Source organism: Leuciscus leuciscus, assembly GCF_965113295.1.
Source record: "Leuciscus leuciscus genome assembly, chromosome: 18".
In the NCBI taxonomy this organism is placed as follows: domain Eukaryota; kingdom Metazoa; phylum Chordata; class Actinopteri; order Cypriniformes; family Leuciscidae; genus Leuciscus; species Leuciscus leuciscus.
The window spans coordinates 23,270,747-23,284,843 of record NC_138742.1 but is presented as its reverse complement, the minus strand read 5'-3'; the positions used below and the strand labels follow the sequence as shown (position 1 = coordinate 23,284,843).

At 35.8% G+C, this 14,097-nt stretch overlaps 1 protein-coding gene across 1 annotated transcript in view; it reads left to right on the top strand.

Annotated features, from left to right (window-relative positions):
* The first annotated feature begins 4,930 nt into the window (after positions 1-4,930).
* cntn3a.2 (contactin 3a, tandem duplicate 2) overlaps positions 4,931-14,097 on the top strand; it is a 74,853-nt gene continuing 65,686 nt past the window's right edge. Inside the window, exon 1 of the mRNA XM_082145053.1 lies at positions 4,931-5,336. The gene's annotated coding sequence lies outside the window, so the exon portion shown is untranslated. The remainder of the gene's footprint in view (positions 5,337-14,097) is intronic.

Below are 14,097 nucleotides of genomic sequence, written 5' to 3'. Positions count from 1 at the left end.
GAACTACAGAATGTTGCAGTTGTTGCTGTATTTTGTAGCGATGTCATTGGTTATGCTTTTGTATGTGAAAATCATTAATCTTTAGAGAAAATAACCCCCCTCCACAGTTCTTCCAGTTGATTAAGATAGTGTTTGCTATCTATATTAGATGTTTACTGTATGTTTATTTAATTCCTCATTATTCTACCACTTTTTGTTTCCATTCACCTATTTTCATGAAAAACACTGGATGGAAATGCACATGAATTCTAAAAGAATGCACTCAAATGAGGCAGATGCATTTTTTATCTGATAAGAAGATGTGCATAAACTACAATGGAAACACATTTACTGAATAAATCCATCGATGTACAACAAAAAACCCACGTGACTTTGCCTCAACAATGAATGTGATCGGACTAACCAGCGGACCAATGTCATTGCACAGCATCTCAAATGTTGGTTTGATCATTCTGAAATGCCCAAGTCAAAGTCTGTCATCAGAATGATTTGATTTAATTCCCCATTGTACTTACAGTGCACTTACCTAAGAAAGTACTGGGTAATATGGTAACATCTGTTAAGGTTAGGTTTAGGGGTAGGTTTAGTACAGTTATTACCCTGTTATTGCAATTAAGTTAATAAGTACATATGTACATGGGGAACAGGACTGTAAAATAAAGTGCTACCTAATTCCCTCCCAGCATCTCAAATGATTGTATTTCCAAACACCAAGCATCTGAATGGAAGATAACATGACAGTGTTTCATCTGTGCACTCTGAGAGGCAAGTCATTTATTATGTAGGGTAAAAGAGGATTTCTCGATTGGAGCAACTTCCATTTTTATTGGAAAATGGCTGCTTTATTTGCAAATGTTTTGTGATATTCCAGTATTGACCGTAAGCTAAATTTGAGAGGAGCTAAACATGCTTAATCTAGCATCAACACAAAATGTCATTTCCCTAAACTGGAAAACAGTGAATGCTTTCATTGAGTAAAAAACGTTAATTAGAGATTCTATTACCCTTATAATATGCTTAACTATAGATGGCTGAGTTCATAAAGTGCAGTATAAAGTGCACAGAGTACTGTACATAATTTGGGAGAATTATATTTCTATTTATTATCTCTTTTTTTATCTTTATTTGTTGTCTTCCTAGCCTTGTTTCGGGAAGCAGACACACCCTGTCAGTTTAAATCTAGACTAAAAACACATCTCTTTAACCTGGCATACACATAACACATTATCAATTTCGATTATTCAAAATCAGTTAAATGATTATTAGGCTGCATAAATTAGGTCAACCGGAACCAGGGACACTTCCCATAACACCCGATGTACTGGTTACATCGTAAGAAGAAAGGCATCTAAGCTAATATTAGTCTGTCTGTCTCATCCTTATCCCGAGGTTTAGCGTAGTCAGCCGGATCCAGCCCATATCCAGATCAGATGGTGGACCTGCACCTAGACACGACCACAACACATGATGTAGTCAGCCGGATCCAGCCCATATCCAGGTCAGATGGTGGACCTGCACCTAGACACGACCACAACACATGATGTAGTCAGCCGGATCCGGTCCATATCCAGATCAGATGGTGGACCTGCACCTAGACACGACCACAACACGGCCCTGAATTTCAGCAGAGACCGTGTCTACTAGACAATCCCCTGTGAAGGCCTCGTCGACTTGACAGATCCTCAGCAGAGACCACAAGAACCAGACAGGTCCTCCCCACAGACCCTATAGCAAGCTTCGGCTCCATAATGTGTAGTGAAAATTTGGTTTGAAAAATTGTCGTATGAATTAAACCTCCGGTGTCAGTTGTGTCACTTCACTGCTATTCACAACTCCTCCTCTGTGGCCTTAAAATGTTTTAAAATGTTCACCTACTGTTTTTCGAATATTATGCATTTGGAAATACTAGTATGTTGTACTGTTTTTTGCATACTAGGGAAATATTCGATTTCGGCCACTGTAACAAAAGTAGAGTTTTGTTCCTGATGAATCAGCGTCTTTGAGTGAGTGAATGATTCAATGATTCACTCATAAAGGCATTCACTTTTCGCCACCTACAGGAGAAACAATGTAACTTACAGAAAGAGTAACTGAAAATCCCCACCATTATGAAATAATGCTGTAAAAGTAGCCTACTTATACATGTATTCTGTAAAACACAGGGTGCTATGTGCTCTATATTAAAATTATAATACTGTACACAATGTTACATCAAAGAAAAATCTGCAAAGTACTGTACATTATCTAGATGTAAATGTAGTCACCTTTATTTATATAGCACTTTATTCAATACAGGTTGTTTAAAAGCAGCTTGCCACAGTAATAACAGGAACATTATGCATTTCGGCTGTTGTTCAGCTGAAGTCTGTTCATGTTGCTTCAGTTTTATTGTAAAGATCATCAATTATATCTATTTATCTATAAGGCAGTTCTGCAAAAAAAAAAAAAATTCATCGTTCAGCTCAGGTTAGTTATCATACATCAGCGTCAGTGCAGTAAGATCAATAATATTGTTGAATATAAAGTGTCCCCAACTAAGCAAGCCAGAGTTGACAGTGGCAAGGAACCCAAACTCCATCATGTGACAGAATGGAGAACAAACATCACCATTTCTGCCTTCTACTGCATAAAGGCTGTGCTTATAACCAAGAATGAAAACCTAAAAAAAAACTAAATATCTGACAAAAATGACCTCCCAACCACACAGATATAATGCTCAAAATATTTCTGACATGGTAACAAAGTCAAACCTGTTTCAATTGGCACGTGTAAATCGGGGGCCTAATGGCTTCCCGGCTTAACACGCACAAATAGCAGTCATGCCTCCCAGCTTCCTCATTAGCATAGTTAATCCTGTGTCTTGAAGAGGCTTGAGCAAAATATTCCTCGCAGGCAGCTTCACACAACAAGCGCCACTGATACAGTACATGAATAAATTACGGAGATAATTAAAGGAAATGTCAACGCGGGACTGGATGGAGCGTTATTAATGATGGCTGCATTGGCTGGGCTGTGTTAAAGTATCCTGGGCTGAAGTAAGCATGATTAATGTGTGTTTAATGGCAGTGGGGAAGGAACACGGCTTCGGCTTTAATAAAGAGAGCTTATTTTACAGGGGTTTGTCTCTGGAATTGACCTGTTCTCAACACCCGGAGGAGAGAGTTCGACCTTTCCAAAGATCATCTAATCTTCCGCTCTTGTTTCCAACAACAATTATAATGGGGTGATATGGATGGATATGTCTGGGAAGTGCTAATAAAACGCTGTGTTTTTGGTGGGCGAACGTGGGTGTGTTTTACACTCCAGTGCAGGCCTGTGGGGTCTATGCTGATCGACAGTGATGTTTTTATAGAAGTTCTTGACTTGTGTGAAAATGAAACGCAGAATAGCTTACTAAAGGCTTAATTAAACCCGCTCTCCTCCTTGAATTAGGTTTGTGAGCGCGCCGAGGTGAAGGGGCTTGTTTATTGCCGAGACCTGAATAACATCTGCTGGTAAAGCTTGTTAACCTAAACGTGGGGAGAAAAAGTTCACTCAAAAGTGACACTCTTGCAGTTACACTTGTGGAAGAGTGGCACTCACAGTGTAATTTGTCTATGAATGGGATTCACCAGTCTTGTTTCAAGGTCAATTTGATCACACTCGGATATGTAATCTTTCTCAAGGCATTGAGCATAACTGCAAGCCTGTCATGTTTCACATTACAAGTTCAGTTCGCTCTCTTGCTGCAGGTTTCAGAGATAAAGCATGTCAGTCTGTTTTTTATGTTAATTAAAGTTTCAAGATCAGTGCAGTGGAAGCTGTACAGCCCACACTGTAAAAATCTTCTGGAAAGTATCCTAAAAATGGGGCTTCATGTGGAAACATCCCAATTATGCTGCCAAAAAAAAAATATATATATTCCAGTATACATAATTACACATCACAACTTAAAACAAAATAAATGTACGTATTTATTTAAGAAGCAGAATGACAATAATAATTCATTATTTCAAGGAAATAATTATTTGCCAATGGGGTATAAGAAAAATGTACATCATTCAAAAGGAAGACACATTTCTTTTTCTTACCCTGCAAAGCAAAAATATCACTAAATTTCATTCAATTTCTCTGAAAATAAGATTTAATATTTTATGTTGTTGGTGTTGTTGTTTTCGTCTGAAATGTATCATCTTTCAGGAACGTTTAGATATTTACATCAGAAAACAAGACAAAAATTCTAATTAAGAAATACTTCTAAAAGCTTAGAATAGATGTAAGGTTGTTTTTTTAAGTCTCTCATGCTCAGCAAGGCTGTATTGGTCAAAAAAAAAATACAGTAAAATGAGTAATAGTGAAATACAATTTAAAATACTGTAGCTGTTTTCTAGTGTAATAAGCTATTTATGCCTGCGATCAATTTTCAGCATCATTATTCCAGTCTTCAGTGTCACATGATCCTTCAGAAATCATTCTAATATGCTGATTGGATGCTCAAGAAACATTTCTGATTATTATCAATGTTGAAATGTATTTTGTTGATGTTTTTGCTGCTTCATAGTTTTGTAAAAAGTGTCATACACTCTTCAAATTTTGAGGTATTTATCACACACTCAAAATAAAAAAAATAATAAAAAAAATACTCAGCAAAGACTCAATAAATTGATCAATAGTGTGTGTAAAGACATTTATAATGTCACAACAACGTAATGTTTTTCTTTTGAAATTTGAAATCCAAAAAATGCTGAGGGCATTAAAAAAAAAAAAAAAAAAAAAAATTAAAAATTAAAAAATTTAATATGGAACCATTAAGGAATCAGAATCGTAAAGGGGAATCTAAAACTGTAAAAATTCCTATAAGTCATAACGGCGAGTTGTGCGGTTCGGTCGGAAGGTGGCGCTGTTGTTCATAAAGTGTCTCACTCCAGTCTATCGCTATCATTCTGCTGATTTGCTGGACCCAGCGCTGGCTGGACACGCTGAATGTAAATCTGGCCGCAAACAACGTCTCAGTCTTTCTCTGTGTGGCTGTGAACCCAGCGAGGTGAGCTTGGCACAGGCGCAGGACTGTCTCGCTTTGAGCGCAGTTTGCAGTCACACTGCGAGGGAGCCGTGCTGGAATATTATATTCAGAGGTGAAGTCAGAACCGAAGGAGAAAGGGCGAAACCTTCCTACATCCTGAGCTTTTCTTCTGTCTGTCTGTCTCTCTCTCTCTCTCTGGACGCAAAGACTTGGGCAAAATGGTTTTCCCGAAATCACAGTGACTGCGATGTCAGCATCTCTCATCTACCGCTTGTGGAACACAGACTGAAGAAATACACGTACTGCGAGGAGGGGAAAAAACCACGTTATTCGGGTAAAGTACACATTTTCAAATAAGAATTTAGAGTTTTATTATGATAATTATTCTGTCTGCTCATTGTTTCACCTTGCATGGGGTTTCAGGTGCAGCCGTGTGTTTTCATTACATTTGTTGCTGCATTAGAATTCACATCGAATCAGAGCTGATTGAACCAGCAGATCTATGCTTTAATCAGCAGGTCAAACATTGGTTCACACATCAGCTCGTGTTAGTTTACTGTTAAAGAGAGAGTGTGTGTGTGTGTGTGTGTGTGTGTGTGTGTGTGTGTGTGTGTGTGTGTGTGTGTGCTGCATGATGGTGATTGACAGGGTTTGGTTTGACAGATAGGGATATAAGGAGCTCTGCAGCAGTGAAGTTCAGGCAGAGCTTCAGCTGCAGAAATGCACAGGTGCTCTGCTGGTGTGTCAGGATAACCCCTGGAGAGAGCCTGACATTCAGAACAAAAAGTGGCTAACGCTTTACATTACAATGTCCTTGTTACAACAAACTGCATGTAATATAAACACTACAGAGCAGCTTGTAAATAGTATTATTTGCTGTATAAATAATAATAAAAAAATTATTATAATATATATACTTTTTTACAGTATATATATATATATATTGTAAAAAGCTGTCAAATTAATTAAGTACAATCAACTTGAATGTAATTAAGTCATTTCAACTTAAATTACATTAAACTGACTTAAAAAGATTCGTTGAATCTTGTATAGGCTATAACTTATATATATATATATATATATATATATATAAAAATATTTCTTAACTTAGTTAAACTTAGACGAGTTAAAGCAATGTAAAAACATGTTGCCATAACGTATTGATCATATCAAAGTGTGTGTGTATATATATATATATATATATATAGCAAAAAAAATGTAAATCTAAACATGCATATTTCCCTGCTATGTAATATGGATACAAAATAGTAAATTTTCGACTAAAGGTATTTTGTTTGTTAGTAAAACCACTATAAAAGCCTGTCTAATTTTCAGAAAGGAGGTTACATTGTAGCTTTGTGAAGTTTTGGAAAGAAGGCTAAATGAGTAAGAAACGGAGGAAGAAAATACAACACTTCTTTGAAAGAATACCCCCCCCCCCCCCCCCCAATCATGTACTCATTTGTCTGATGTAGTGTTGTATTTACAAATAGATATACATGTAGTACATTAACTCTCATGTTGGTTACTTCTTATAATCATGTGACATGAATACTGTAATGTAAAGAGTGGGTTGAATGTGCCCAAAATGCCTGTTTGTGTTTCCTGAAAGTGTGGTGATATTGTATCAGCGAGGCATTTCATATTTTTTAGACTTCTCATGTGATGTAACACTTCCCTATGCTCTGTGGTTGAACCGATATCAACCACTTCCTCCAGAAATGATCCTTGTAATATGGCTTTGCATTTTTAATGTGAACTTTTGGTTTTTAATTTCACTTGAATTATTCATCTGAAGTATGCATGCAATATGAGAATGCTCATTGAATCGCATGGAGTCAAGAGAAGTCAAGAAATGTCCCTCACTTTTCACACCGCTTAGAAGTGCCAAGTGTCCTTTCATCTCACAGCCACAGATTTAATACGAATCCGCGCTAAAATTCAGCCAAGGACTCTATTCCTCATACACACGCTTAAATGTGCGTTCTGCATTGCGTGTGTGGAGAGGAGACTCTTGGATTTAATGCAGCATTTCGCTCATTTCATTCCACACGTGTGGTGTAAATATTCTGTGGACCTCTAATAATATTGAAGCTGTGAAATGAAGTCATTCATCGCCACAGTTACAGCCACAGACAACTTGCGTAAAATTCACACCATGGAGAATCTTCAAATGACCTGCTTTATATACGTGCGCTCCCCTCAATTTATTCACGCCAAGAACTAAATTGCATTTCTAAATAATCTCTTGCGGAGTCTATATGGCACGAAAACAAGTAATTCAAGGTATCTGTTAGAGTAAGTGCCCTTGTGGGTTGACATTTTTAAAAACGGTGTTGTTCTCAAAAATCCTCTTGCACAGGGAGCAGCCATGATGAGACTTATTAGTCGTCTAGTCATGTAGGAGTTGGAAGAATTCTGTGTCCTGAGACCTCTTTCCAAAGCTGCCATTCGTTATCCTAATGAGTGTCTCTGACTTTGGGCTTAAGGGAGCAAATAAATTAAGGACAAACGCATGCCTTCTCTAATTACAACAGATCAGCACTTAACAACACAATGTGACAGAAAAATCCTCAAAGACGTATACAGTATGGACGAAATATGGGTGATTAAAAATGTTTAGTTTGTTACAGTAGTAAAAACACTTTTTTATTTCCAGAAAGGAGGTCATTATAAAATGGATGGTTCCGGTCCTTGTTTCTGATTGGTTGAGCCACGTTTGAAGCCATTGTAAATTACTCTACAATCATACACCTGTGATAAATATTGAAATAAATATTTTTATGGACTAACCGTTTTATAAAAGCACTGTGACGCCGTGGTTTACAATGAATTTAGAATAGCTGAATCACAGGGCTTATTGCTTTATTGTAGCTTTGAAGTTCTTGTAATAAAAGCTAAATGAGGTCAGTACTTAAGAAAGAAGGAGAGGAAGAAAAAAACATATTAGTATTGAAAGAATGCCTCTTTTTTTTACGAATTTGTCGGATGTAGAGTTGATCAAAAGGAAGAAAACCTTAACACTGGTTAAGATTTACCCCGTAAAGCCTTACATGGCATGATATGTACATGTATATTGAAATATAGATTTCAATATAGGCTACATGAAATCTATATTTTTTAATGCAACACTTTATTAAAAAAATGTAAAAGTGTGTTGTCATAGTTGATACATCAGGCTTCAATGGCTCATAAAATATGATATAGGAGAATATGGAGCTCATACTCAAAGAGGAAAAACACCTTGATATTATTCAGAGGCCTAAACCGAGCAAAAAATATGCAATTTGATGCAGTTGCTGATATTTATATGGCCAAAAAGAAAGATACAAATCTGATATACTGAGATCATTATAGCAGTATAGCAGACTAAGTACATAAAATGCATTTACACATCAGTTGTGACTCTTATTATGATGATATATTAATACTTAGTTTTATGATCAGATCCCTGTTGTTTATTTTGGGGGGCAAAACATATAATGCAATGCAAATGAGAAATGAACAAATAAACGTTCCTCAAAGCCTGTTAAATTATAGTTGCTTAAGTCCATCCAATGTTCATTTTTACATGTTTTCTTTTTACAACTACACTGTAAAAAGAAATATAACTACACTGTAAAAAGAAATATAACTACACTGTAAAAGAAATATAACTACACTGTAAAAAGAAATATAACTACACTGTAAAAAAAAAAAAAGTTGCTGCCTTAAATTTTTAAGTACAATCAATATAAAACTACAATCAACTTTGATGTTTAAGTCATTTAAACTTAAATTACATTAAACTGACTTGAAATGAGTTGATTCTTGTATAACATAAAAAAGTTACAATTATTTTGATGAGAAAAACAAAATGTTGTCATAACTATTTTTTTTTTTTTTTTTACAGTGTAACAATATGAAAGTTATTCTTATTTTTACTGTTTAAAAAGCAGTTAAGATTTCATAGAAAAAAAGACAGGTGTACCACAACCTGAAGGGGGACATTTTTACAATTACACTAAAAGGCCTTTTACTTGTTAAAAAAGTATAAGCTATCAATCAATCAGACGACAGAATGCATGTAGTAGTTTGTGTACAACAGGATTTCCAGCCAAGTTTTGATCATGTTGATAATTTACAGGCCTTAGAAATCCATGTATCAAATCAGGTTTTTTATTCGAAGTCCATGAAAATAAAAATCCATTGCATCTCAGTTCTTTTGTAATTAGTATAGCTTTGTGTTTTCCCTAGAAACGGGTCAACCTTCTCTCAGTTGCTAGATTGGTCATCTCACTTGTTGCTACGGTCCAGCTGTTCATCAAACATTTATTCATCATTTAAACAGACATCACACAGAAAAACAGACCCGTTACAGTAATGCAATAATGTGCAGCAGTGCAGACTGCACATTTATCCCAAATCTCAGTCGTATCAGCATCGGCACACAGCAGTTTCTCTGTCGGGAACGGTTTTGATAAGCTGTCTTCTATGCATTTGCTTAAACTAACATGTCACTATGAGATGCAGTTGTCATTTGTTTTGATGTAAAGTGCCTACAGGCAAAGGGACAGAGTGAATGATGATTATCACAAATCTCGCGTCCCTGTGTACCGGTTCCCTCGCCGCCAGCCTCATATGCTATTTTGATGATGTGCTCCGGTATACCCGTAGAGGCCACTCTTTGGTTCGAGAGAAAGAGAAAGCAATTGATAGGCCGTTATTAATGGCTTTGTGTTTCGGAGACAAAGCTTCACTCGTCACCACCTGAGATTAATATTGTGAGGTCCACTACAACTGTGCCTCAAATCCGGCCTTGCTCATCGCTGTATCTCTTTATTTGTTGGTGTCAGTTGGTGCTAGTAGGTCAGTAGGGCTGACAGATACATGTGTATATATATATATATATATATATATATATATATGTAGATAGATAGATAGATAGATAGATAGATAGATGGATAGATAGATACTTTAAATGGTCGATTCACAGAAATGGATCAAACCATCTTTAAATGCCATTTTTGCGACTGATGTTTCAAGTTCCAATACTTAGGAATTATCTTTTAACTAGTCTTATGAGATAGGAAATGTAATTACCAAATAAATGTTCATCTTTTTTAATGTATCTTTAATGTTCAATCCATAGCTTAGCCCTATATGTCAGTTATTATATGCTGTATGTGTGTTTACATGCAGAAATCATGAATCATAAATCATAAAAATCAGCTCATTCTCAACACACACACACAACACACACATTGGCATGATGAAATTCAAAGCTACTTTACTATTCTTGGTTATGACATCAAAGCCATGAACAGAAATGTGAATTAGTCATGCACACACTGAATTAAACACCAGAACATACGTGTTTACATGCAGAGTATAAACAGAGCAAAACATTTACTTTAAACTGTAATGAATAACAACAATTTTACACAACCTTACATGCTGTCAGGTTATTAAGCATAACATGTGTATGATTGTTCAACACACTTGACTTGAACGTTAATATTAGACATTATAGATTGATTTATTATTTCATTGAGCTTCTATTATTAAAATCAATATCTAAAATAATGATAAATTGCAGTTTGATGTCAGCCTAACTAAACCAGTCAATTTTCCAGCATTACAGCTGCATTTCCCCCCCATAAATCCTTGGATAAGTCACACCTGATGCCATTTATATCTGTGTCCTTACGTAAGGGACATAATAGATATTCATCTCTTGTTTCAGCCTCATTTCACGTGTCATCCACCCTGTAAAATAATGAAATAAATGAATACAAATATAACATCTGTCCTGCTAAACTGCGCTCAACAGCTTCGTAATTGAGAAAATCAGTCAGGCCGGCCAGCGACACAATAATCCCTCTTATACCCCGCAGAGGACCATCAAAACAAGATCTCACCCGCATATTATACAGAATAAAGTGCTGTGCCACCAAGACGTCAGTTAACTAACCTATAAATGCAATGTTACAGGGCTGTAACAGATTTATTTGTCACAAAAGGACTGTCTGTCTGAGTGTGTTGCTTATCAGAATGCTTCTTTTTGCCTTAACGTCTTTGATATTTCAGTTTTCTGAAGCACTTGAGGGCTTCATAAAACAGTTTGTTACAACGCTATTGACAGAATATTGTCCTCAGGAGAGAAGAATACTTTACCGTAGTCAATTTACGGCTACACACATTTTCCCATTACATTCGGCATCTCAGCAACATCTGCTGCACGAAGATCTGGACGCATGCGTTTTTTGTATTGACCCCTTGGTCGAGGAACAAAGCAACATAATCAAAGAATCAGTAATGGAGTGGAGATGGCACTTTGAAAAAGTCTTCGCTTCAGAGAGTTCGAACATTAAGCATCATTGATGCGGTTTTACATCTTCAGGGTGTTTTATTTGGAGGGATGTTGAATTGTTTGTATAAAAGGCATTAAATTAGGCTGCAAATAACAGAGCCCCTAATTATACTTTCATTAATGGGAACGAACTAGACGGTTCAGTGTGAAGAGAATGTCTCACAAGCTCACTTCAAAACTGCTTAGCAAGACTGAACATGACATGCAGTGTTCTTCGCACAAAATCCAGAGTATTTAAATCCCATTTTACACACTTATTCCTGGTAAAACCAGCCTAAAACTTGAAAGATGAGGGGAATCCTTCCTGAGGCCCCACGCTCTGACAACTACACAAGATGGCAATAATTATCATTCTTGAAGTGCCCTTATAAGTCTTCAGTGGCCTGGATATTACTCGGCTTTGTGCAAGTGAGTGTGTTTTGTGCGTCAGTGAATTGTGTGAACCGCTCCTCTGAAGTGTATTATGAGAAAATTGACGTTGAGCATCTTAAAGCAGTGGTTCTCAAATGGTGGCCCGCAACCCAAAAATGGGTCACAGGTCTGTTTTGCTCAAACTCTGCGGTATGTGGGCGCAAATTAGTCTGCCATTTGGTAGACACTAGTCAAATAAGGCAGATGCCAACATGGACAGATTGTGTGACATGCTCTTATCCTTGAAAATCATGAATATAACTACACGGTTAAAAAAATATGACCTGCACAACATTAAATATGCATTGCAGCTAGGATAAACATGACTTGGTGTCGTCCAGAATATGTTTCAGTGAATATTTGATTCTGAAACCATCAAAATTGAGGAGATTATGTAACCAAAGAGTTTGCATCTCACAATTTTTGCTTTTTTCTTACAATTTGCAAATTATAAAGCTTGAATTAGGAGATATAAACTCACAGTTCTGAGAAATAAAGTCCGAATTGCAAGATATAAACTTGCAACTCTGAGAAATAGTCGCAATTCTGAGAAATAAAGTCAGAATTGCGAGATATAAACTTGTAACTCTGAGAAATAGTCGAAATTCTGAGAAATAAAGTTTGAATTGTGAGATATAAACTCGCAACTCTGAGAAATAAAGTTGCAATTGTGAGAAATAAAGTCTGAATTGTGAGATATAAACTCACAACTCTGAGATATAAACAAAAAAGTTGCAATTGTGAGAAATAAAGTCTGAATTGCGAGATATAAACTCACAACTCTGAGATATAAACTTGCAACCCTGAGAAATAAAGTTATAAAGAGAAAACAGTCAGAATTGTGAGAGATAAAGAAATTACAAAGAAATAAACTAACAATTCTGACTTTTCTCACAATTGCGAGTTTTTATCTCAATATTCTGACTTTTTCTTGTAATTCTGACTTTATTTCTCAGAATTGCACGTTTATATCTCACAATTCTGACTTTATAACTCACAAGTGCGACTTTATATCTCACAATTCTGACAAAAGTCAGGATTGCAAGATGTAAACTCAGTGAGATAAATGTCACAATTATAATTTTTTATTCCATGGTGGAAACAAGCTTCCATAGAATTTTACTGTTCAATTTAAAAAACATAAATGCTAAATGTAAATTGTATTAATAATATGAACATCTAGTATTTCATTCATAATTATATGTGTAGTCAATATAATTATTCACACATTTTTATAAATAGAAATAGAAATAAATTAATAGTTTTATTCAGCAAAGACACATTAAACACATTCTCTGTCTTGCAGTCTCTCTTTTGTCGTATCGACAGTACTACATCCTTCCTTTTGTCTTGCTTTCTCTGTCTTTGGCTCAATAAATTGATTTAAAATTTTGCTTGGCAGATTGGCATTGTAGAAAATAAATGAATGAACACCATCCAAACCCCATAACTCACTGGCTGTTGTGAATAGTGTGTCATTTTTTACAAAACCAGCACAACCTGCAGTCCATCATACTTAAAGTGTACATCCTCTGACTCAACCAGTAGGTGATGGCCAACTGGCTTACGACATTACCATATAACCGGACTGAATCTCCAGACTTTTTAATATTTTTGTTATTGATTTTAGGGTAAATGGATTTAAACACTAAAATAGAGTTCAATAGAATCAAAGGTATTGAACTTTTATTGATAACTGAAGGCATGAAGGCCTGTTTCAAACTGAATAAAAACTTATTTTAGATTTTTTTGGTTTAAAAACAACAGTATGGGTCTTTGAATTTGACTGGCTCTTATTTATTAAGCTTGTTTATCACACGTGCAGTCGTCCTTTATATGCTACGTCAGTGTTTGGGACAAATATTTACTAGGTGTGAGTCTCGAAATGTCCTTTTCACACAGCAGCTTATAAAAGAAGCCTTGAATGCTATTTGTATGAATGGGAAACCAAAGTCAAGTTCGTATTTGAGTATCGCCAGTAACCAAAGTAACTGTGACAAAAGTAAATATTAATGATGGCAACGTCAATAAAACATAAAAATTCGTATAATAATTGGTATTGCACAAGGTAAAGGGGTCGTGAAATGCATTTTAACATCTTTATATGATGTTTACATTAGTCAATGTAGTCCATTAATATAGTTTGACTGAGAGGGAGTGAATGAAAACGAGTGAGTGAAATCAGACACTTGAGTGTGCCAGAAGGGCTGCCGCTTTTGCATAGTTTGTGCTTGCTATTTAATATTAATTTGAACTGACAACTCCTAATGGAAAGATTTATCTTGAACTCTGTCATGGAAACTATGTATAAACCTTAATTAAACAATTTAAT